General features: G+C 43.6%; 1 long non-coding RNA gene across 2 annotated transcripts in view; it reads right to left on the bottom strand.

The window, feature by feature from the left end:
* Positions 1-753: 753 nt before the first annotated feature.
* LOC142496316 (uncharacterized) overlaps positions 754-27402 on the bottom strand; it is a 43044-nt gene continuing 16395 nt past the window's right edge. For both annotated transcript variants that reach the window (XR_012801951.1, XR_012801952.1), the window contains 4 exons: positions 21485-21617; positions 15438-15570; positions 9026-9158; positions 754-1291 (listed from right to left, as the gene is read on the bottom strand). This is a non-coding gene — a long non-coding RNA (uncharacterized LOC142496316). The remainder of the gene's footprint in view (positions 1292-9025; positions 9159-15437; positions 15571-21484; positions 21618-27402) is intronic.

Genomic DNA, 27402 nt, shown 5'->3' with positions numbered 1-27402 from the left:
TATGTAAACATTATTTATGCCATGAAAAGACAGTGAGCACAATAGTGTAGGGCGCTGCACTGAAAATGCAGGTAGTTTGTGCTTAACTATGATTGCACTGGTCTTCTTTCTGCACACAGACACAAGCAACCCATCTTGTCGTATCTTATGTTTTTTTTATCAACTGTGAAGAAGCATGTGTGTATTGAACTTCAACTACACTATTAGGTGTGTGTCTGTGTGTGTCTGTGTTGGATGTTAATCATGTTTTGTCAAAATGATGGTTAAACAGTCTCCAAAACTTTGTGCTTCTGTAATCTCAATGTTGTCACTTGCACTGTTCATCCTTTTAAAACGTACACACACATGAAAATAAACACACACATTTTGATAATCCATGGCACCCCAGTTGGTTGTGAAATGATGCAGGACAGCCTGTGTTTGTGCTTTCAGACTTGGTGATGTCACTGCTACCAAATCCAGCAGCATAATGTAGCAAAGGAAAGATGTCACTACAATGTAGACATTTTTTTTTTGATGCAATCCCCTTTCTAAATATGTTGATTATGTTGCAGGGGGTGTCAGAATAACTATTTATGATAATGGTTATGTGCATAATAATTTTCATCAAGACACATGTCACCATTCACTCAATTAATCATGTTTAACTGTTTCTGAATAATGCCACAGAGAAAGCTACTTGACAAAGGTTTTTGTTTAGAATAATTTTTTATTATGTAACATCTAATAGTTTTTACAAACACATGCTGACATTAAAACATGTTAACACTGTCAAATGTTAATAGCAATTTTTATCTTTAATACATAGAAATTGAATCTCCTGAACATCACAGTTCTGTATTAACCGAAGCACGTCGATTACAACATGCCAGGCATCAACAAGACCGTTTGGCAGCAATTGATGCGTCCGAATCAAGGATGATATTAATCCAAAATACCCACCATCAGGAACTAATGGGAGTACACCAATCTATGGCATCAGAAATGCGGCAAATGAAACAGATCATCCTAAAAATCCCAGAAGAATTGCATATCATGAATAACACATTCAAAACACTTGTGAACACTCTACTACTAGTGAATAATCTTCAACCAGACTCTACAGGAAATTAAGGGCAGTTTAGCGGCAACAATGAAGGCTCTTTCTATGCTGCCATTTTGTCACCAGAAACTGAGGTGTTAAATGTATCGAGTGATGACATATCCGAAGTAAGAAGCTTTAATCTTAAATCACCAATGAGGGTTGAACCAATGCAGACATCTAGTACAGATGATAATCTTCAAAAGGCACCTAAAAGGTCAAAAAAAGGAAATTGTCAAATACTGAAACAGAACTAACTTCCCTTGGCTGTAAGACATTGTCCAATAATGGTCAACACTATACCCAGGCACAAGGTACACCTGTCTTGAAGCAGCCACAAAGTCTTCAAGCCTATACCCAGGCACAAGGTACACATGTCTATAACTAGGCTACAAATATTACACTGTCTACCCAGGCCCAAAGTGCACCTGTCTTTACCCAGGCCCAAAGTGCACCTGTCTTTACCCAGGCCCAAAGTGCACCTGACTTTACCCAGGCCCAAAGTGCACCTGTCTTTACCCAGGCCCAACGTGCACCTGTCTTTACCCAGGCCCAAAGTGCCCCTGTCTTTACCCAGGCCCAAAGTGCACCTGTCTTTACCCAGGCCCAAAGTGCACCTGTCTTTACCCAGGCCCAAAGTGCACCTGTCTTTACCCAGGCCCAAAGTGCACCTGTCTTTACCCAGGCCCAAAGTGCTCCTGTCTTTACCCAGGCCCAAAGTGCACCTGTCTCTACCTTGGCCCAAAGTGCACCTGTCTTTACCCAGGCCCAAAGTGCACCTGTCTTTACCCTGGCCCAAAGTGCACCTGTCTTTACCCTGGCCCAAAGTGCACCTGTGTATACCCATCCTCCAATTGTTCCAGTGTCTACCCAGGCCCAAAGTGGACTTGTCTATAACCATCCTCCAATTGTTCCAGTGTCTACCCAGGCACAAGGTACACATGTCTATAACCATCCTCAAATTCTTCCAGTGTCTACCCAGGCCCAAAGTGGACTTGTCTATAACCATCCTCCAATTGTTCCAGTGTCTACCGAGGCACAAGGTACACATGTCTATAAACAGCCTCAAATTCTTCCAGTGTCTACCCAGGCCCAAAGTGGACTTGTCTATAACTATCCTCCAATTGTTCCAGTGTCTACCCAGGCACAAGGTACACATGTCTATAACCATCCTCAAATTCTTCCAGTGTCTACCCAGGCCCAAAGTGGACTTGTCTATAACCATCCTCCAATTGTTCCAGTGTCTACCCAGGCACAAGGTACACATGTCGTTAACCATCCTCAAATTCTTCCAGTGTCTACCCAGGCCCAAAGTGGACTTGTCTATAACCATCCTCCAATTGTTCCAGTGTCTACCCAGGCACACGGTACACATGTCTATAACCATCCTCAAATTCTTCCAGTGTCTACCCAGGCCCAAAGTGGACTTGTCTATAACCATCCTCCAATTGTTCAAGTGACTACCCAGGCACAAGGTACACATGTCTATAACCATCCTCAAATTCTTCCAGTGTCTACCCAGGCCCAAAGTGGACTTGTCTATAACCATCCTCCAATTGTTCCAGTGTCTACCCAGGCACAAGGTACACATGTCTATAACCAGCCTCAAATTCTTCCAGTGTCTACCCAGGCCCAAAGTGGACTTGTCTATAACCATCCTCCAATTGTTCCAGTGTCTACCCAGGCATAAGGTACACATGTCTATAACCATCCTCAAATTCTTCCAGTGTCTACCCAGGCCCAAAGTGGACTTGTCTATAACCATCCTCCAATTGTTCAAGTGTCTACCCAGGCACAAGGTACACATGTCTATAACCATCCTCAAATTCTTCCAGTGTCTACCCAGGCCCAAAGTGGACTTGTCTATAACCATCCTCCAATTGTTCCAGTGTCTACCCAGGCACAAGGTACACATGTCTATAACCAGCCTCAAATTCTTCCAGTGTCTACCCAGGCCCAAAGTGGACTTGTCTATAACCATCCTTAATTGTTCCAGTGTCTACCCAGGCACAAGGTACACCTGTCTTGAAGCAGCCACAAAGTCTTCAAGCCTATACCCAGGCACAAGGTACACATGTCTATAACTAGGCTACAAATATTACACTGTCTACCCAGGCCCAAAGTGCACCTGTCTTTACCCAGGCCCAAAGTGCACCTGTCTTTACCCAGGCCCAAAGTGCACCTGTCTTTACCCAGGCCCAAAGTGCACCTGTCTCTACCTTGGCCCAAAGTGCACCTGTCTTTACCCAGGCCCAAAGTGCACCTGTCTTTACCCTGGCCCAAAGTGCACCTGTGTATACCCATCCTCCAATTGTTCCAGTGTCTACCCAGGCCCAAAGTGGACTTGTCTATAACCATCCTCCAATTGTTCCAGTGTCTACCCAGGCACAAGGTACACATGTCTATAACCATCCTCAAATTCTTCCAGTGTCTACCCAGGCCCAAAGTGGACTTGTCTATAACCATCCTCCAATTGTTCCAGTGTCTACCGAGGCACAAGGTACATATGTCTATAAACAGCCTCAAATTCTTCCAGTGTCTACCCAGGCCCAAAGTGGACTTGTCTATAACTATCCTCCAATTGTTCCAGTGTCTACCCAGGCACAAGGTACACATGTCTATAACCATCCTCAAATTCTTCCAGTGTCTACCCAGGCCCAAAGTGGACTTGTCTATAACCATCCTCCAATTGTTCCAGTGTCTACCGAGGCACAAGGTACACATGTCTATAAACAGCCTCAAATTCTTCCAGTGTCTACCCAGGCCCAAAGTGGACTTGTCTATAACTATCCTCCAATTGTTCCAGTGTCTACCCAGGCACAAGGTACACATGTCTATAACCATCCTCAAATTCTTCCAGTGTCTACCCAGGCCCAAAGTGGACTTGTCTATAACCATCCTCCAATTGTTCCAGTGTCTACCCAGGCACAAGGTACACATGTCGTTAACCATCCTCAAATTCTTCCAGTGTCTACCCAGGCCCAAAGTGGACTTGTCTATAACCATCCTCCAATTGTTCCAGTGTCTACCCAGGCACACGGTACACATGTCTATAACCATCCTCAAATTCTTCCAGTGTCTACCCAGGCCCAAAGTGGACTTGTCTATAACCATCCTCCAATTGTTCAAGTGACTACCCAGGCACAAGGTACACATGTCTATAACCATCCTCAAATTCTTCCAGTGTCTACCCAGGCCCAAAGTGGACTTGTCTATAACCATCCTCCAATTGTTCCAGTGTCTACCCAGGCACAAGGTACACATGTCTATAACCAGCCTCAAATTCTTCCAGTGTCTACCCAGGCCCAAAGTGGACTTGTCTATAACCATCCTCCAATTGTTCCAGTGTCTACCCAGGCATAAGGTACACATGTCTATAACCATCCTCAAATTCTTCCAGTGTCTACCCAGGCCCAAAGTGGACTTGTCTATAACCATCCTCCAATTGTTCAAGTGTCTACCCAGGCACAAGGTACACATGTCTATAACCATCCTCAAATTCTTCCAGTGTCTACCCAGGCCCAAAGTGGACTTGTCTATAACCATCCTCCAATTGTTCCAGTGTCTACCCAGGCACAAGGTACACATGTCTATAACCAGCCTCAAATTCTTCCAGTGTCTACCCAGGCCCAAAGTGGACTTGTCTATAACCATCCTTAATTGTTCCAGTGTCTACCCAGGCACAAGGTACACCTGTCTTGAAGCAGCCACAAAGTCTTCAAGCCTATACCCAGGCACAAGGTACACATGTCTATAACTAGGCTACAAATATTACACTGTCTACCCAGGCCCAAAGTGCACCTGTCTTTACCCAGGCCCAAAGTGCACCTGTCTTTACCCAGGCCCAAAGTGCACCTGTCTTTACCCAGGCCCAAAGTGCACCTGTCTTTACCCAGGCCCAACGTGCACCTGTCTTTACCCAGGCCCAAAGTGCCCCTGTCTTTACCCAGGCCCAAAGTGCACCTGTCTTTACCCAGGCCCAAAGTGCACCTGTCTTTACCCAGGCCCAAAGTGCACCTGTCTTTACCCAGGCCCAAAGTGCACCTGTCTTTACCCAGGCCCAAAGTGCACCTGTCTCTACCTTGGCCCAAAGTGCACCTGTCTTTACCCAGGCCCAAAGTGCACCTGTCTTTACCCTGGCCCAAAGTGCACCTGTGTATACCCATCCTCCAATTGTTCCAGTGTCTACCCAGGCCCAAAGTGGACTTGTCTATAACCATCCTCCAATTGTTCCAGTGTCTACCCAGGCACAAGGTACACATGTCTATAACCATCCTCAAATTCTTCCAGTGTCTACCCAGGCCCAAAGTGGACTTGTCTATAACCATCCTCCAATTGTTCCAGTGTCTACCGAGGCACAAGGTACACATGTCTATAAACAGCCTCAAATTCTTCCAGTGTCTACCCAGGCCCAAAGTGGACTTGTCTATAACTATCCTCCAATTGTTCCAGTGTCTACCCAGGCACAAGGTACACATGTCTATAACCATCCTCAAATTCTTCCAGTGTCTACCCAGGCCCAAAGTGGACTTGTCTATAACCATCCTCCAATTGTTCCAGTGTCTACCCAGGCACAAGGTACACATGTCGTTAACCATCCTCAAATTCTTCCAGTGTCTACCCAGGCCCAAAGTGGACTTGTCTATAACCATCCTCCAATTGTTCCAGTGTCTACCCAGGCACACGGTACACATGTCTAAAACCATCCTCAAATTCTTCCAGTGTCTACCCAGGCCCAAAGTGGACTTGTCTATAACCATCCTCCAATTGTTCAAGTGACTACCCAGGCACAAGGTACACATGTCTATAACCATCCTCAAATTCTTCCAGTGTCTACCCAGGCCCAAAGTGGACTTGTCTATAACCATCCTCCAATTGTTCCAGTGTCTACCCAGGCACAAGGTACACATGTCTATAACCAGCCTCAAATTCTTCCAGTGTCTACCCAGGCCCAAAGTGGACTTGTCTATAACCATCCTCCAATTGTTCCAGTGTCTACCCAGGCATAAGGTACACATGTCTATAACCATCCTCAAATTCTTCCAGTGTCTACCCAGGCCCAAAGTGGACTTGTCTATAACCATCCTCCAATTGTTCAAGTGTCTACCCAGGCACAAGGTACACATGTCTATAACCATCCTCAAATTCTTCCAGTGTCTACCCAGGCCCAAAGTGGACTTGTCTATAACCATCCTCCAATTGTTGCAGTGTCTACCCAGGCACAAGGTACACATGTCTATAACCAGCCTCAAATTCTTCCAGTGTCTACCCAGGCCCAAAGTGGACTTGTCTATAACCATCCTTAATTGTTCCAGTGTCTACCCAGGCACAAGGTACACATGTCTATAAACAGCCTCAAATTCTTCCAGTGTCTACCCAGGCCCAAAGTGGACTTGTCTATTACCATCCTCCAATTGTTCCAGTGTCTACCCAGGCACAAGGTACACATGTCTATAACCAGCCTCAAATTCTTCCAGTGTCTACCCAGGCCCAAAGTGGACTTGTCTATAACCATCCTTAATTGTTCCAGTGTCTACTCAGGCACAAGGTACACATGTCTATAACCAGCCTCAAATTCTTCCAGTGTCTACCCAGGCCCAAAGTGGACTTGCCTATAACCATCCTCCAATTGTTCCAGTGTCTACCCAGGCACAAGGTACACATGTTTATAACCATCCTCAAATTCTTCCAGTGTCTACCCATGCCCAAAGTGGACTTGTCTATAACCATCCTCCAATTGTTCCAGTGTCTACCCAGGCACAAGGTACACATGTCTATAACCAGCCTCAAATTCTTCCAGTGTCTACCCAGGCCCAAAGTGGACTTGTCTATAACCATCCTCCAATTGTTCAAGTGTCTACCCAGGCACAAGGTACACATGTCTATAACCATCCTCAAATTCTTCCAGTGTCTACCCAGGCCCAAAGTGGACTTGTCTATAACCATCCTCCAATTGTTCCAGTGTCTACCCAGGCACACGGTACACATGTCTATAACCAGCCTCAAATTCTTCCAGTGTCTATCCAGGCCCAAAGTGGCCTTGTCTATAACCAGCCTTCAATTGTTACAGTGTCTACCCAGGCCAGAGTGGTGCAGCAATTGTTCAGACACAAAGTGCAGCAGTCATTACCCCGAAAAAAATAACAACTAAAAGAGGTGTTAAGCCACAAACACATGAAAGTGAGCCATCAAACAGGCCAGTTACTCGTTCACAAATTAAAATGACAAAATATTTTTTTTTTATAATCTATATAGTTTTGTGTTCTTATTCAACAAAATAGTTTCATGTTGTCTTGATGTTTGTTTTAAGTGTGTTGTGAATATGTATTTAGCTCAATTGCCTATTTTTTGCATTCATACATGTAGTAGCATTATGATACGTGTATTTAATGACATATTCTACTTGTGTAAAGGGTATAATATATAAATGTACATACAATTGTAAGCCAACACTCATTTGCACATAGACTACTGTAATGCCCAACATTTCCAATTCATACTGGCGACATGATTATTAAATAATTATGTTACATACATAATTACTCATTAAAAATGCTAGTACACAGTGTTCAAAAGTACATACAGTTCACGTTAGATGAAATGATTACCATCATTTTATTTGCCTTTGAACATTAATATGTACATTCATTAATAGTAGGCCTAATATGCAACATCCACACTTTATGTATTAATGTCATAATCATACTTACTACATTTGAATTGATGTTTCAGAGTTTACCTTTTAGAAATGTGTTGATTGAATGACATGTATTATAAATGTGTGTGTGTACATATATATATATATATATATATACACCCACCCACGTATGTATGTATGTGTATGTATGTATGTATGTCTATATATATATATGTGTATATATGTGTATATATGTATATATATACCCACATACACGTGTGTGTGTGTATATGTAGGTATGTACACACACGTATGTATGTATGTGTATGTACACACACACACACACGTGTGTGTGTGTGTGTGTATATATATATATACACAATCACACACGTGTGTGAAAATATATACATTTGTGTGTTTTGCCTTACTATATGTGTGACACAAAATGTGGTATCTATCTGTTCTGGCATATGTGTGTTATAATGGTTAGAAGGACACAGTGATCTTAGTTCCCACTCATTTTTGTAAAAAAGCTAAAGTAAACACACTTTTGGTGAACATTAATTGGGTAAACATAGCATTACTAATCTTTAATAATTAAATAAAGATGTGTAACGGAACTATTTGATCATGCTTGTATTTATAAGCACCTGGTTGTGGGAGTTTTGAAGCTGGAAAAAGTGCCTTTTGTTTTGTAACCTTGAAAATCACGTCACATTGATAAAAAGTATCCAATTGTGTATTTGCAAGAGAAGCTTACAAATTGTCATTATTAACTGGAATTTACAAGGGAAAAGACATGGCTTCAATTGTGAGACGACCATTAAAATTTTAAATTTTTGAAGCAATAGAATTACAGCAAGATAAGAAAGCTACTTTACGACAAATTTATGCTTTTATACAAGACAAATATAATGACTCCAAAGAAAAAAAAAATCCGAAGCAATGGAAATTATCAGTCCGTTACAACTTAACAAGGAATCAATGTTTTCAACGAGTCTACCCCCGGCCTGGTGAAATCTACTGTTGCTGGAAAGTTGTGGATTCTATGAAGATTACTTTAGAACATGGAACATATCTTCTGCTAAACAGCTTCTTCTTACGTAATCCCCATTACAACCAATGCCCACAGAGTGCTGTCTCCTACCCAAACCAACAACACTGCGTACCACAATCTCACATGCAATGTGGAGGTAACTACAATGGTATGTTGCCTAATTTACATGGTCCAAACATGTGTGTATGGGAAAACAGAGAACCTGTGTGCCTGCTTCAGTCCGATTCCTGGCAAACAAACGGGGAACTACCATATAACGGTGTCACAGAGATGTATGTGCCTCAGCATCCCAGGATTGATTCAACGCTTGGCAATCCGTATCTGCATAGCGACGGCGGCGGACACAGCGGCGGCAGCAGCTGCATATTCCAGCAATCTTGTTTCTAAGTACAAATAAAAAGGTAAACATTGGTATCCTTACACTATGACAAAACTATTACTACTTGACAATAACACTGCATCATGTGCAGCATCACAAAAACAGACGCTAAAGCCAAACATTTATTCTAAACTCACACATATTGTAACATGGGTACATATACATTATGACTGTTGTCACAAAAATACATTAAGTGACAATGACACACATGTAACGTTCAGTTACATAACACTTATCCCATTGTTGCAAACATTACACATGTATAGTCACACACGATCATGTTGAATGACTTGTTTACAATTACACATTGTCTAATGTGATAGTCGCGTCCATCTGTGACGTGGCTACGTGATCATGTGACAATGCGGACTCATAACTATGACGACCTACATGTCGGTAGGTGAAGAACCGCTTTTCTTTTTCCGCCTTTTTGGATGACTCCGTCCCATCAGGAGTACTGGGGTCTCCTTCTTTATTTGATACTTCAGCGGCTTCATTGTATACGCCAGGCTTTTCTTGCAGTTGCGTTAGCTGATAGAAATATTTGGTGATCTGCTGCTCCGGCTGTTTCTCCTGCCGATCATATTCGTCATCATAGAGAGCGGTCTTTTTGGTTCGTGCCGAGTTCAGGCACCCCCACCATTCTTGGGGTGTTTTGTGGGTGTGACTCGGTTTGGGTTCCCCGTAAGAGATGTCTTCCTCTTTATTGGACTGGAAAGGCCACTCTTCCGTGGGGTAGGGTTCATTACAGGAATGCTGCATCTTGTCCTCCATTTTGGGGCTATCAGGTGTAATTTTCTTACTGACCTCAGGAGGCGCTACTGCAGCTGTTGCCACTGTATTTGCTATAACCCCCAATTGTGGTAGTCCTACAGGTGGGCATATTTTGCTTGTACAGGTCGTAGCTCTCACTGGCATCTCTGTAGACTTTTTCTTTTTCTTGGGTAAGTTTTACAATATCAGCAGTCCTGTGCATGCATTCTCACTCATTAGGTATACTGGATGTGCAGTTGCTAGGTAAAAATCTCTATTTGCTTTACACCATTTACTTGCTAGGTGTAATCTCTCATTAGGTATACTGGATGTGCAGTTGCTAGGTAAAAAAACTTCTGTTTGATTTACACCATTTACTTGCTAGGTGCAATACCTCCGCTTCAGCCAAATAATGTGGTTTTCTGCTTGAGTTCAGTAATTTTTAGTCTCAACTTTGGGTATTATGGCATTCACTCTTAACACTTTGGGATACCTTTTACACAGCTCAGCAATTCCTTTTTCCCCAGTAGGGCAATTTTACCCTCAGCACTTGTTTACTGAAAATTCCCCTGCGTCAGCACAGTCTTGCATCAATTTTCACACTTTTCTGCATATACTCCATTCACAGCTGGTAGTCCTATGCGGTGTGGCAGCCTTTACTTGCAGAATCAGTACCGCTCGTGGGTCACCATCTGTATTCACTGCTTCAGCGAAACATTTGAAAACAACAAACACCTATCCTTTTTTTTTTTTTTTTTTTAATGGGTGGAAATATTTACAGTTTATTAAGCTGTTGACGTGATTACATGGAGTACACTTTCCAAATCATGAAGCCGTCGCTGATAAAGGGAGATAAGATGGTGGCTTGGTTTCCACTTGCTAAGCTGCCGGCCATTTAAAAAATAAAATGAAACTTGATTTTACATGATCGGTATTGTAATGATTTCATTTTAAATGAAGCCTTGCTTTATGCTTTAATTTTTTATTATGTCGCTTGAGAAATGCCTACGTGTCAACAGTCTTGTTTACACTTCCACTTGAACATAAAGGGGCCTGATTTATGCTTTTCTTAGAGGGTGTTTTATTGCATTAAAATGCATTTTTTGCCTTTACTAAGATGTGTGTGAAGAAGAACTTGATCTACTGTATCTTATGTGAACAACAGATCCTGCCATGTCCTCCCCCAACTATACTTGATCCACTGACTAAGACACGGTGGGCTAAGGGTCAAGGAAACCCTTGATTAACAAGCACCCCCTAAACCAATTCAGCCTGATGCTTAAGCGTGTTACATTTGTTTAAAGCAGCAATCCGCCCAGAACTCCATTAGTTTTTTTTTTTTTTTTTTAACTTTCTTTTTTTATTGGTTTTTGTATACATACATGGGAAAAGAAAATAATGTCAACATTCGTGTTAAGGAAACAAAAACCTGTTTGGGACATACAACACTAAACGGGTGATGTGATGGGGAAACGACAAGACTTCACGACAACGCAACCTAGACTACACGGGAGAGTGGGGGAGGGAAAGGTTGGGGGGGGGGGGTCAGGCGATGTTTGTCTGGCTATTCTTCTTCCAACTGCGTCCACCGGCCGACTGTTGTCTCTGCGTTCCGGCGTCCCCAAATCGGCCTATCCTGTACTGCCTCTGATTTACGAATTCTACTTGGTGGAACCCCTCGACCTGTCAGCCCGTCCTGTCTTTCCCCAGGGCCACCCTCAAAGGAGAACTCACTTGCGTCAATCACAGCCAAATTGTGGTATCATCCACCCCTTGAATGTCTGTCTGGGCCAGCCAAGGCAACTAGACTTTTTGGAATTTATCACCGGAGTCATTAACTACACTGGCGACACACTTAATCGCAGTGCGGCCAGATCCACAAGCCGGGAGATTTCCCGGCTTGCTAGTGGCCGCCCCTCGGCGTGCCGCGCGTCACCGACGCGCGGTCACGCGTCTTCGGGAGCATGCGCCCCCTGCACGCGCGTCCAGGGCTCCCCGAGGGAGCCCTGGTGTCCCGCGATGTGGGGGACGGCGGCAGGGGGTTCCGGGGGACCCGGCAGACCCGGCAGCGGTAGGGAGAGCGCCCCGATCGGAGGGCGCTCTTCCGCTGCTTCGGCGCGCGCCCGTCACCCTCCGGCGCGCGCCAGGCTACTGCTGCGTCCAAGAACGGGCAAATGCTCGAATAAACTTGGCCGCAGCAGTAGGCTCATTAATTTTTCCATCCGGCATATGAACCACATTCTGTTCCTGATCTTTGCTAGTGATGGAGTTGCATTCTGATTCCACAATGCTGCAGTTTCGCACCTCATTGCTGTTGCAAAATGTGCTATTAATTTGTTCCCCGAGCGTGAAACCTCCTTTGTGGGTTTGCCTAATAAAAACAGCCATGGGTCAAGCTCAATTTGGAGGCCCAAAAAGATCCTCTGTAGCCAATCTCTAATCTGAGTCCAAATGGGTACTATTTTCGGGCAAGACCACAGCATGTGTACCAAGTCCCCCCGTTCCCCGCACCGCCTGGGGCAGAGCGGGGAAGAGCCCGGGATGAATTTAGCCAATCTAACTGGGGTGAGATACCAGCGCAACATTACCTTATATGAGTTCTCCTTTAATGTCGTGCAGATGGAGCTACTAGCTGCTGCCCTAAAGATTGCTGTCCAGTCCTCGTCCTCTAAAGTGCACTGTAAATCTGATTCTCATTGGGCCATAAATCTGGGTTTGTCTGCATCGTCCTTGCCATTACCGACCACATCTCTGTATAAAGCAGAAATCAGTCCCCGCGTGTCTGTACCTCCCACGCAGAGCCGTTCAAAATTAGTTAATGGTGGTCTCACCGGGTGTACGTTGTAAAATGCCCGGACCTGGAGGTACCTAATAAATTCTGCATTGGGGATGTCCGTTTCCGACTTTAGTAGCTCAAAAGATTTAATTGTGTTACTACCCTCCAGATCCTTCAACCTCCTCAATCCTAATTTGCGCCACAATGGGAAACTCTTGCCTGCTAGTCCAGGAGCAAAGTCCGGGTTACCATATAAGGGAGCCATAAGTGTGTGTTTGGAAGTTAGCGAGCGATTACTTTTAGATGCTTCCCAGACTGAGAGCGAGTTGAGCACAGAGGTCAGTGGTTTGTTTATGTCCTTGACCCGTATCCTCGGGTACCAGATTAGGTCCCCGAGCTCAAGAGGGGCACACATCTCCTTCTCCAGTGCCACCCATCGCCTGAGCTCCGCGTCTCCATGCCATTGTGTGATTTGGCACAATTGTGCCGCTTTGTAGTAGGACATAATACTCGGGACAGCTAGACCCCCCCCCCCTCCTTGGCTTTCTGCATCAATTTGGCGTTTATCCGTGTTTTTTTCCCCTTCCAAATAAATTTCGATATTGCTTTTTGAAGGCCCATGATATCTGCCCGCACCACGGGTACCGGGAGAGTCTGAAACAGGTATAGAATCCGGGGGAGGATGTTCATCTTGACGCTATAGGTCCGTCCTAGCCATGAGATACCATATGCCGCCCAATCTTGTAATTCCTTTTTTAGAGTCTTCAATAGACTGGGGTAATTTGCTTGATATAAGGAGCCTATCTTTTTTGTGACTTGCACCCTTAGGTACCTTATGGAGGAGGGTCGCCATTTAAACTCAAAGTTGAGATCGATCAGCTTCTCCATCTCTCGAGGGATATTAAGGCTTAGTGCCTCAGATTTTGATTGATTAATTTTAAACCCTGAGATCTGGGCAAATTGCTCTAGAAGCCCGAACAGGTTAGGTAGCGAGATTAGCGGCTTGGTCAGGGTTAGAATGATATCGTCTGCATACAAAGCCACTTTGTGTTCTTGAGAGTGTATTTGTACTCCAGTGATATCTGTATTTCTGCGAATTTGGGCTGCTAATGGTTCGATGCATAGGGCGAACAACAAGGGCGATAACGGGCAGCCCTGTCTCGTACCACTTTTAATTGGAAACAGCTCTGAGGGGAACCCCTGGTGCATCACCCGCGCTGCTGGCGCGTTGTAAAGCGCTTTTATTGCCCCCCGGAATTTGTCCCCAAACCCAAATGCCCCAAGCGTGGACTCCAAGTATGGCCAGTCAATCCTGTCAAAGGCCTTTTCCGCGTCCAGGCTAAGAACCACACTCTGGACCCCGTTGGCTTCCACAAAATCAATTATATCCACAATCCGTCTGGTGTTATCGGCCGCCTGTCTATTTGTAATAAAGCCAACTTGGTCCGGACAGATAAGCCTCGGCAGGATGACGCTTTAACGATTGGCCAGTAATTTGGAGTAGATTTTGACATCTGTATTAATCAATGATATTGGCCGGTAACTTTGACAATTTGTGGGGTCTTTGTCCCCTTTATGAATCAAGGAAATCGACGCCTGGAGCATCTGTTCAGAGAAGGGCTCTCCCGCTAACACTCCGTTGAATAACCGGAGCATATGTGGAGCCAGGACTCCGATAAATTTTTTATAGTTTAGGTTTGAGAACCCATCAGGGCCTGGGGCTTTGTGTGTGTGTATATGTAGGTATGTACACACACGTATGTATGTATGTGTATGTACACACACACACACACGTGTGTGTGTGTGTGTATATATATATATATACACAATCACACACGTGTGTGAAAATATATACATTTGTGTGTTTTGCCTTACTATATGTGTGACACAAAATGTGGTATCTATCTGTTCTGGCATATGTGTGTTATAATGGTTAGAAGGACACAGTGATCTTAGTTCCCACTCATTTTTGTAAAAAAGCTAAAGTAAACACACTTTTGGTGAACATTAATTGGGTAAACATAGCATTACTAATCTTTAATAATTAAATAAAGATGTGTAACGGAACTATTTGATCATGCTTGTATTTATAAGCACCTGGTTGTGGGAGTTTTGAAGCTGGAAAAAGTGCCTTTTGTTTTGTAACCTTGAAAATCACGTCACATTGATAAAAAGTATCCAATTGTGTATTTGCAAGAGAAGCTTACAAATTGTCATTATTAACTGGAATTTACAAGGGAAAAGACATGGCTTCAATTGTGAGACGACCATTAAAATTTTTAATTTTTGAAGCAATAGAATTACAGCAAGATAAGAAAGCTACTTTACGAAAAATTTATGCTTTTATACAAGACAAATATAATGACTCCAAAGAAAAAAAAAATCCGAAGCAATGGAAATTATCAGTCCGTTACAACTTAACAAGGAATCAATGTTTTCAACGAGTCTACCCCCGGCCTGGTGAAATCTACTGTTGCTGGAAAGTTGTGGATTCTATGAAGATTACTTTAGAACATGGAACATATCTTCTGCTAAACAGCTTCTTCTTACGTAATCCCCATTACAACCAATGCCCACAGAGTGCTGTCTCCTACCCAAACCAACAACACTGCGTACCACAATCTCACATGCAATGTGGAGGTAACTACAATGGTATGTTGCCTAATGTACATGGTCCAAACATGTGTGTATGGGAAAACAGAGAACCTGTGTGCCTGCTTCAGTCCGATTCCTGGCAAACAAACGGGGAACTACCATATAACGGTGTCACAGAGATGTATGTGCCTCAGCATCCCAGGATTGATTCAACGCTTGGCAATCCGTATCTGCATAGCGACGGCGGCGGACACAGCGGCGGCAGCAGCTGCATATTCCAGCAATCTTGTTTCTAAGTACAAATAAAAAGGTAAACATTGGTATCCTTACACTATGACAAAACTATTACTACTTGACAATAACACTGCATCATGTGCAGCATCACAAAAACAGACGCTAAAGCCAAACATTTATTCTAAACTCACACATATTGTAACATGGGTACATATACATTATGACTGTTGTCACAAAAATACATTAAGTGACAATGACACACATGTAACGTTCAGTTACATAACACTTATCCCATTGTTGCAAACATTACACATGTATAGTCACACACGATCATGTTGAATGACTTGTTTACAATTACACATTGTCTAATGTGATAGTCGCGTCCATCTGTGACGTGGCTACGTGATCATGTGATCATGTGACAATGCGGACTCATAACTATGACGACCTACATGTCGGTAGGTGAAGAACCGCTTTTCTTTTTCCGCCTTTTTGGATGACTCCGTCCCATCAGGAGTACTGGGGTCTCCTTCTTTATTTGATACTTCAGCGGCTTCATTGTATACGCCAGGCTTTTCTTGCAGTTGCGTTAGCTGATAGAAATATTTGGTGATCTGCTGCTCCGGCTGTTTCTCCTGCCGATCATATTCGTCATCATAGAGAGCGGTCTTTTTGGTTCGTGCCGAGTTCAGGCACCCCCACCATTCTTGGGGTGTTTTGTGGGTGTGACTCGGTTCGGGTTCCCCGTAAGAGATGTCTTCCTCTTTATTGGACTGGAAAGGCCACTCTTCCGTGGGGTAGGGTTCATTACAGGAATGCTGCATCTTGTCCTCCATTTTGGGGCTATCAGGTGTAATTTTCTTACTGACCTCAGGAGGCGCTACTGCAGCTGTTGCCACTGTATTTGCTATAACCCCCAATTGTGGTAGTCCTACAGGTGGGCATATTTTGCTTGTACAGGTCGTAGCTCTCACTGGCATCTCTGTAGACTTTTTCTTTTTCTTGGGTAAGTTTTACAATATCAGCAGTCCTGTGCATGCATTCTCTCTCATTAGGTATACTGGATGTGCAGTTGCTAGGTAAAAATCTCTATTTGCTTTACACCATTTACATGCTAGGTGTAATCTCTCATTAGGTATACTGGATGTGCAGTTGCTAGGTAAAAAAACTTCTGTTTGCTTTACACCATTTACTTGCTAGGTGCAATACCTCCGCTTCAGCCAAATAATGTGGTTTTCTGCTTGAGTTCAGTAATTTTTAGTCTCAACTTTGGGTATTATGGCATTCACTCTTAACACTTTGGGATACCTTTTACACAGCTCAGCAATTCCTTTTTCCCCAGTAGGGCAATTTTACCCTCAGCACTTGTTTACTGAAAATTCCCCTGCGTCAGCACAGTCTTGCATCAATTTTCACACTTTTCTGCATATACTCCATTCACAGCTGGTAGTCCTATGCGGTGTGGCAGCCTTTACTTGCAGAATCAGTACCGCTCGTGGGTCACCATCTGTATTCACTGCTTCAGCGAAACATTTGAAAACAACAAACACCTATCCTTTTTTTTTTTTTTTTTTTAATGGGTGGAAATATTTACAGTTTATTAAGCTGTTGACGTGATTACATGGAGTACACTTTCCAAATCATGAAGCCGTCGCTGATAAAGGGAGATAAGATGGTGGCTTGGTTTCCACTTGCCAAGCTGCCGGCCATTTAAAAAATAAAATGAAACATGATTTTACATGATCGGTATTGTAATGATTTCATTTTAAATGAAGCCTTGCTTTATGCTTTCATTTTTTATTATGTCGCTTGAGAAATGCCTACGTGTCAACAGTCTTGTTTACACTTCCACTTGAACATAAAGGGGCCTGATTTATGCTTTTCTTAGAGGGTGTTTTATTGCATTAAAATGCATTTTTTGCCTTTACTAAGATGTGTGTGAAGAAGAACTTGATCTACTGTATCTTATGTGAACAACAGATCCTGCCATGTCCTCCCCCAACTATACTTGATCCACTGACTAAGACACGGTGGGCTAAGGTTCGAGGAAACCCTTGATTAACAAGCACCCCCTAAACCAATTCAGCCTGATGCTTAAGCGTGTTACATTTGTTTAAAGCAGCAATCCCCCCAGAACTCCATTAGTTTTTTTTTTTTTTTTAAACTTTCTTTTTTTATTGGTTTTTGTATACATACATGGGAAAAGAAAATAATGTCAACATTCGTGTTAAGGAAACAAAAACCTGTTTGGGACATACAACACTAAACGGGTGACGTGATGGGGAAACGACAAGACTTCACGACAACGCAACCTAGACTACACGGGAGAGTGGGGGAGGGAAAGGTTGGGGGGGGGGGTCAGGCGATGTTTGTCTGGCTATTCTTCTTCCAACTGCATCCACCGGCCGACTGTTGTCTCTGCGTTCCGGCGTCCCCAAATCGGCCTATCCTGTACTGCCTCTGATTTACGAATTCTACTTGGTGGAACCCCTCGACCTGTCAGCCCGTCCTGTCTTTCCCCAGGGCCGCCCTCAAAGGAGAACTCACTTGCGTCAATCACAGCCAAATTGTGGTATCATCCACCCCTTGAATGTCTGTCTGGGCCAGCCAAGGCAACTAGACTTTTTGGAATTTATCACCGGAGTCATTAACTAGGCTCATTAATTTTTCCATCCGGCATATGAACCACATTCTGTTCCTGATCTTTGCTAGTGATGGAGTTGCATTCTGATTCCACAATGCTGCAGTTTCGCACCTCATTGCTGTTGCAAAATGTGCTATTAATTTGTTCCCCGAGCGTGAAACCTCCTTTGTGGGTTTGCCTAATAAAAACAGCCATGGGTCAAGCTCAATTTGGAGGCCCAAAAAGATCCTCTGTAGCCAATCTCTAATCTGAGTCCAAATGGGTACTATTTTCAGGCAAGACCACAGCATGTGTACCAAGTCCCCCCGTTCCCCGCACCGCCTGGGGCAGAGCGGGGAAGAGCCCGGGATGAATTTAGCCAATCTAACTGGGGTGAGATACCAGCGCAACATTACCTTATATGAGTTCTCCTTTAATGTCGTGCAGATGGAGCTACTAGCTGCTGCCCTAAATATTGCTGTCCAGTCCTCGTCCTCTAAAGTGCACTGTAAATCTGATTCCCATTGGGCCATAAATCTGGGTTTGTCTGCATCGTCCTTGCCATTACCGACCACATCTCTGTATAAAGCAGAAATCAGTCCCCGCGTGTCTGTACCTCCCACGCAGAGCCATTCAAAATTAGTTAATGGTGGTCTCACCGGGTGTACGTTGTAAAATGCCCGGACCTGGAGGTACCTAATAAATTCTGCATTGGGGATGTCCGTTTCCGACTTTAGTAGCTCAAAAGATTTAATTGTGTTACTACCCTCCAGATCCTTCAACCTCCTCAATCCTAATTTGCGCCACAATGGGAAACTCTTGCCTGCTAGTCCAGGAGCAAAGTCCGGGTTACCATATAAGGGAGCCATAAGTGTGTGTTTGGAAGTTAGCGAGCGATTACTTTTAGATGCTTCCCAGACTGAGAGCGAGTTGAGCACAGAGGTCAGTGGTTTGTTTATGTCCTTGACCCGTATCCTCGGGTACCAGATTAGGTCCCCGAGCTCAAGAGGGGCACACATCTCCTTCTCCAGTGCCACCCATCGCCTGAGCTCCGCGTCTCCATGCCATTGTGTGATTTGGCACAATTGTGCCGCTTTGTAGTAGGACATAATACTCGGGACAGCTAGACCCCCCCCCCCCTCCTTGGCTTTCTGCATCAATTTGGCGTTTATCCGTGGTTTTTTCCCCTTCCAAATAAATTTCGATATTGCTTTTTGAAGGCCCATGATATCTGCCCGCACCACGGGTACCGGGAGAGTCTGAAACAGGTATAGAATCCGGGGGAGGATGTTCATCTTGACGCTATAGGTCCGTCCTAGCCATGAGATACCATATGCCGCCCAATCTTGTAATTCCTTTTTTAGAGTCTTCAATAGGCTGGGGTAATTTGCTTGATATAAGGAGCCTATCTTTTTTGTGACTTGCACCCTTAGGTACCTTATGGAGGAGGGTCGCCATTTAAACTCAAAGTTGAGATCGATCAGCTTCTCCATCTCTCGAGGGATATTAAGGCTTAGTGCCTCAGATTTTGATTGATTTTAAACCCTGAGATCTGGGCAAATTGCTCTAGAAGCCCGAACAGGTTAGGTAGCGAGATTAGCGGCTTGGTCAGGGTTAGAATGATATCGTCTGCATACAAAGCCACTTTGTGTTCTTGAGAGTGTATTTGTACTCCAGTGATATCTGTATTTCTGCGAATTTGGGCTGCTAATGGTTCGATGCATAGGGCGAACAACAAGGGCGATAACGGGCAGCCCTGTCTCGTACCACTTTTAATTGGAAACAGCTCTGAGGGGAACCCCTGGTGCATCACCCGCGCTGCTGGCGCATTGTAAAGTGCTTTTATTGCCCCCCGGAATTTGTCCCCAAACCCAAATGCCCCAAGCGTGGACTCCAAGTATGGCCAGTCAATCCTGTCAAAGGCCTTCTCCGCGTCCAGGCTAAGAACCACACTCCGGACCCCGTTGGCTTCCACAAAATCAATTATATCCACAATCCGTCTGGTGTTATCGGCCGCCTGTCTATTTGTAATAAAGCCAACTTGGTCCGGACAGATAAGCCTCGGCAGGATGACGCTTTAACGATTGGCCAGTAATTTGGAGTAGATTTTGACATCTGTATTAATCAATGATATTGGCCGGTAACTTTGACAATTTGTGGGGTCTTTGTCCCCTTTATGAATCAAGGAAATCGACGCCTGGAGCATCTGTTCAGAGAAGGGCTCTCCCGCTAACACTCCGTTGAATAACCGGAGCATATGTGGAGCCAGGACTCCGATAAATTTTTTATAGTATAGGTTTGAGAACCCATCAGAGCCTGGGGCTTTGTGTGTGTGTGTATATGTAGGTATGTACACACACGTATGTATGTATGTGTATGTACACACACACACACACGTGTGTGTGTATATATATATATACACAATCACACACGTGTGTGAAAATATATACATTTGTGTGTTTTGCCTTACTATATGTGTGACACAAAATGTGGTATCTATCTGTTCTGGCATATGTGTGTTATAATGGTTAGAAGGACACAGTGATCTTAGTTCCCACTCATTTTTGTAAAAAAGCTAAAGTAAACACACTTTTGGTGAACATTAATTGGGTAAACATAGCATTACTAATCTTTAATAATTAAATAAAGATGTGTAACGGAACTATTTGATCATGCTTGTATTTATAAGCACCTGGTTGTGGGAGTTTTGAAGCTGGAAAAAGTGCCTTTTGTTTTGTAACCTTGAAAATCACGTCACATTGATAAAAAGTATCCAATTGTGTATTTGCAAGAGAAGCTTACAAATTGTCATTATTAACTGGAATTTACAAGGGAAAAGACATGGCTTCAATTGTGAGACGACCATTAAAATTTTTAATTTTTGAAGCAATAGAATTACAGCAAGATAAGAAAGCTACTTTACGACAAATTTATGCTTTTATACAAGACAAATATAATGACTCCAAAGAAAAAAAAAATCCGAATCAATGGAAATTATCAGTCCGTTACAACTTAACAAGGAATCAATGTTTTCAACGAGTCTACCCCCGGCCTGGTGAAATCTACTGTTGCTGGAAAGTTGTGGATTCTATGAAGATTACTTTAGAACATGGAACATATCTTCTGCTAAACAGCTTCTTCTTACGTAATCCCCATTACAACCAATGCCCACAGAGTGCTGTCTCCTACCCAAACCAACAACCCTGCGTACCACAATCTCACATGCAATGTGGAGGTAACTACAATGGTATGTTGCCTAATGTACATGGTCCAAACATGTGTGTATGGGAAAACAGAGAACCTGTGTGCCTGCTTCAGTCCGATTCCTGGAAAACAAACGGGGAACTACCATATAACGGTGTCACAGAGATGTATGTGCCTCAGCATCCCAGGATTGATTCAACGCTTGGCAATCCGTATCTGCATAGCGACGGTGGCGGACACAGCGGCGGCAGCTGCTGCATATTCCAGCAATCTTGTTTCTAAGTACAAATAAAAAGGTAAACATTGGTATCCTTACACTATGACAAAATTATTACTACTTGACAATAACACTGCATCATGTGCAGCATCACAAAAACAGATGCTAAAGCCAAACATTTATTCTAAACTCACACATATTGTAACATGGGTACATACACATTATGACTGTTGTCACAAAAATACATTAAGTGACAATGACACACATGTAACGTTCAGTTACATAACACTTATGCCATTGTTGCAAACATTACACATGTATAGTCACACACGATCATGTTGAATGACTTGTTTACAATTACACATTGTCTAATGTGATAGTCGCATCCATCTGTGACGTGGCTACGTGATCATGTGATCATGTGACAATGCGGACTCATAACTATGACGACCTACATGTCGGTAGGTGAAGAACCGCTTTTCTTTTTCCGCCTTTTTGGATGACTCCGTCCCATCAGGAGTACTGGGGTCTCCTTCTTTATTTGATACTTCAGCGACTTCATTGTATACGCCAGGCTTTTCTTGCAGTTGCGTTAGCTGATAGAAATATTTGGTGATCTGCTGCTCCGGCTGTTTCTCCTGCCGATCATATTCGTCATCATAGAGAGCGGTCTTTTTGGTTCGTGCCGAGTTCAGGCACCCCCACCATTCTTGGGGTGTTTTGTGGGTGTGACTCGGTTCGGGTTCCCCGTAAGAGATGTCTTCCTCTTTATTGGACTGGAAAGGCCACTCTTCCGTGGGGTAGGGTTCATTACAGGAATGCTGCATCTTATCCTCCATTTTGGGGCTATCAGGTGTAATTTTCTTACTGACCTCAGGAGGCGCTACTGCAGCTGTTGCCACTGTATTTGCTATAACCCCCAATTGTGGTAGTCCTACAGGTGGGCATATTTTGCTTGTACAGGTCGTAGCTCTCACTGGCATCTCTGTAGACTTTTTCTTTTTCTTGGGTAAGTTTTACAATATCAGCAGTCCTGTGCATGCATTCTCTCTCATTAGGTATACTGGATGTGCAGTTGCTAGGTAAAAATCTCTATTTGCTTTACACCATTTACTTGCTAGGTGTAATCTCTCATTAGGTATACTGGATGTGCAGTTGCTAGGTAAAAAAACTTCTGTTTGCTTTACACCATTTACTTGCTAGGTGCAATACCTCCGCTTCAGCCAAATAATGTGGTTTTCTGCTTGAGTTCAGTAATTTTTAGTCTCAACTTTGGGTATTATGGCATTCACTCTTAACACTTTGGGATACCTTTTACACAGCTCAGCAATTCCTTTTTCCCCAGTAGGGCAATTTTACCCTCAGCACTTGTTTACTGAAAATTCCCCTGCGTCAGCACAGTCATGCATCAATTTTCACACTTTTCTGCATATACTCCATTCACAGCTGGTAGTCCTATGCGGTGTGGCAGCCTTTACTTGCAGAATCAGTACCGCTCGTGGGTCACCATCTGTATTCACTGCTTCAGCGAAACATTTGAAAACAACAAACACCTATCCTTTTTTTTTTTTTTTTTTTAATGGGTGGAAATATTTACAGTTTATTAAGCTGTTGACGTGATTACATGGAGTACACTTTCCAAATCATGAAGCCGTCGCTGATAAAGGGAGATAAGATGGTGGCTTGGTTTCCACTTGCCAAGCTGCCGGCCATTTAAAAAATAAAATGAAACATGATTTTACATGATCGGTATTGTAATGATTTCATTTTAAATGAAGCCTTGCTTTATGCTTTCATTTTTTATTATGTCGCTTGAGAAATGCCTACGTGTCAACAGTCTTGTTTACACTTCCACTTGAACATAAAGGGGCCTGATTTATGCTTTTCTTAGAGGGTGTTTTATTGCATTAAAATGCATTTTTTGCCTTTACTAAGATGTGTGTGAAGAAGAACTTGATCTACTGTATCTTATGTGAACAACAGATCCTGCCATGTCCTCCCCCAACTATACTTGATCCACTGACTAAGACACGGTGGGCTAAGGTTCGAGGAAACCCTTGATTAACAAGCACCCCCTAAACCAATTCAGCCTGATGCTTAAGCGTGTTACATTTGTTTAAAGCAGCAATCCCCCCAGAACTCCATTAGTTTTTTTTTTTTTTTTTAAACTTTCTTTTTTTATTGGTTTTTGTATACATACATGGGAAAAGAAAATAATGTCAACATTCGTGTTAAGGAAACAAAAACCTGTTTGGGACATACAACACTAAACGGGTGACGTGATGGGGAAACGACAAGACTTCACGACAACGCAACCTAGACTACACGGGAGAGTGGGGGAGGGAAAGGTTGGGGGGGGGGGTCAGGCGATGTTTGTCTGGCTATTCTTCTTCCAACTGCATCCACCGGCCGACTGTTGTCTCTGCGTTCCGGCGTCCCCAAATCGGCCTATCCTGTACTGCCTCTGATTTACGAATTCTACTTGGTGGAACCCCTCGACCTGTCAGCCCGTCCTGTCTTTCCCCAGGGCCGCCCTCAAAGGAGAACTCACTTGCGTCAATCACAGCCAAATTGTGGTATCATCCACCCCTTGAATGTCTGTCTGGGCCAGCCAAGGCAACTAGACTTTTTGGAATTTATCACCGGAGTCATTAACTAGGCTCATTAATTTTTCCATCCGGCATATGAACCACATTCTGTTCCTGATCTTTGCTAGTGATGGAGTTGCATTCTGATTCCACAATGCTGCAGTTTCGCACCTCATTGCTGTTGCAAAATGTGCTATTAATTTGTTCCCCGAGCGTGAAACCTCCTTTGTGGGTTTGCCTAATAAAAACAGCCATGGGTCAAGCTCAATTTGGAGGCCCAAAAAGATCCTCTGTAGCCAATCTCTAATCTGAGTCCAAATGGGTACTATTTTCAGGCAAGACCACAGCATGTGTACCAAGTCCCCCTGTTCCCCGCACCGCCTGGGGCAGAGCGGGGAAGAGCCCGGGATGAATTTAGCCAATCTAACTGGGGTGAGATACCAGCGCAACATTACCTTATATGAGTTCTCCTTTAATGTCGTGCAGATGGAGCTACTAGCTGCTGCCCTAAATATTGCTGTCCAGTCCTCGTCCTCTAAAGTGCACTGTAAATCTGATTCCCATTGGGCCATAAATCTGGGTTTGTCTGCATCGTCCTTGCCATTACCGACCACATCTCTGTATAAAGCAGAAATCAGTCCCCGCGTGTCTGTACCTCCCACGCAGAGCCGTTCAAAATTAGTTAATGGTGGTCTCACCGGGTGTACGTTGTAAAATGCCCGGACCTGGAGGTACCTAATAAATTCTGCATTGGGGATGTCCGTTTCCGACTTTAGTAGCTCAAAAGATTTAATTGTGTTACTACCCTCCAGATCCTTCAACCTCCTCAATCCTAATTTGCGCCACAATGGGAAACTCTTGCCTGCTAGTCCAGGAGCAAAGTCCGGGTTACCATATAAGGGAGCCATAAGTGTGTGTTTGGAAGTTAGCGAGCGATTACTTTTAGATGCTTCCCAGACTGAGAGCGAGTTGAGCACAGAGGTCAGTGGTTTGTTTATGTCCTTGACCCGTATCCTCGGGTACCAGATTAGGTCCCCGAGCTCAAGAGGGGCACACATCTCCTTCTCCAGTGCCACCCATCGCCTGAGCTCCGCGTCTCCATGCCATTGTGTGATTTGGCACAATTGTGCCGCTTTGTAGTAGGACATAATACTCGGGACAGCTAGACCCCCCCCCCCTCCTTGGCTTTCTGCATCAATTTGGCGTTTATCCGTGGTTTTTTCCCCTTCCAAATAAATTTCGATATTGCTTTTTGAAGGCCCATGATATCTGCCCGCACCACGGGTACCGGGAGAGTCTGAAACAGGTATAGAATCCGGGGGAGGATGTTCATCTTGACGCTATAGGTCCGTCCTAGCCATGAGATACCATATGCCGCCCAATCTTGTAATTCCTTTTTTAGAGTCTTCAATAGGCTGGGGTAATTTGCTTGATATAAGGAGCCTATCTTTTTTGTGACTTGCACCCTTAGGTACCTTATGGAGGAGGGTCGCCATTTAAACTCAAAGTTGAGATCGATCAGCTTCTCCATCTCTCGAGGGATATTAAGGCTTAGTGCCTCAGATTTTGATTGATTTTAAACCCTGAGATCTGGGCAAATTGCTCTAGAAGCCCGAACAGGTTAGGTAGCGAGATTAGCGGCTTGGTCAGGGTTAGAATGATATCGTCTGCATACAAAGCCACTTTGTGTTCTTGAGAGTGTATTTGTACTCCAGTGATATCTGTATTTCTGCGAATTTGGGCTGCTAATGGTTCGATGCATAGGGCGAACAACAAGGGCGATAACGGGCAGCCCTGTCTCGTACCACTTTTAATTGGAAACAGCTCTGAGGGGAACCCCTGGTGCATCACCCGCGCTGCTGGCGCATTGTAAAGTGCTTTTATTGCCCCCCGGAATTTGTCCCCAAACCCAAATGCCCCAAGCGTGGACTCCAAGTATGGCCAGTCAATCCTGTCAAAGGCCTTCTCCGCGTCCAGGCTAAGAACCACACTCCGGACCCCGTTGGCTTCCACAAAATCAATTATATCCACAATCCGTCTGGTGTTATCGGCCGCCTGTCTATTTGTAATAAAGCCAACTTGGTCCGGACAGATAAGCCTCGGCAGGATGACGCTTTAACGATTGGCCAGTAATTTGGAGTAGATTTTGACATCTGTATTAATCAATGATATTGGCCGGTAACTTTGACAATTTGTGGGGTCTTTGTCCCCTTTATGAATCAAGGAAATCGACGCCTGGAGCATCTGTTCAGAGAAGGGCTCTCCCGCTAACACTCCGTTGAATAAACGGAGCATATGTGGAGCCAGGACTCCGATAAATTTTTTATAGTATAGGTTTGAGAACCCATCAGAGCCTGGGGCTTTGTGTGTGTGTGTATATGTAGGTATGTACACACACGTATGTATGTATGTGTATGTACACACACACACGTGTGTGTGTATATATATATATACACAATCACACACGTGTGTGAAAATATATACATTTGTGTGTTTTGCCTTACTATATGTGTGACACAAAATGTGGTATCTATCTGTTCTGGCATATGTGTGTTATAATGGTTAGAAGGACACAGTGATCTTAGTTCCCACTCATTTTTGTAAAAAAGCTAAAGTAAACACACTTTTGGTGAACATTAATTGGGTAAACATAGCATTACTAATCTTTAATAATTAAATAAAGATGTGTAACGGAACTATTTGATCATGCTTGTATTTATAAGCACCTGGTTGTGGGAGTTTTGAAGCTGGAAAAAGTGCCTTTTGTTTTGTAACCTTGAAAATCACGTCACATTGATAAAAAGTATCCAATTGTGTATTTGCAAGAGAAGCTTACAAATTGTCATTATTAACTGGAATTTACAAGGGAAAAGACATGGCTTCAATTGTGAGACGACCATTAAAATTTTTAATTTTTGAAGCAATAGAATTACAGCAAGATAAGAAAGCTACTTTACGACAAATTTATGCTTTTATACAAGACAAATATAATGACTCCAAAGAAAAAAAAAATCCGAAGCAATGGAAATTATCAGTCCGTTACAACTTAACAAGGAATCAATGTTTTCAACGAGTCTACCCCCGGCCTGGTGAAATCTACTGTTGCTGGAAAGTTGTGGATTCTATGAAGATTACTTTAGAACATGGAACATATCTTCTGCTAAACAGCTTCTTCTTACGTAATCCCCATTACAACCAATGCCCACAGAGTGCTGTCTCCTACCCAAACCAACAACCCTGCGTACCACAATCTCACAT

This window comes from Ascaphus truei, chromosome 1, assembly GCF_040206685.1.
Source record: "Ascaphus truei isolate aAscTru1 chromosome 1, aAscTru1.hap1, whole genome shotgun sequence".
In the NCBI taxonomy this organism is placed as follows: domain Eukaryota; kingdom Metazoa; phylum Chordata; class Amphibia; order Anura; family Ascaphidae; genus Ascaphus; species Ascaphus truei.
The sequence above is the reverse complement of the archived record's forward strand: the minus strand, read 5'-3'. Positions and strand labels throughout refer to the sequence as shown.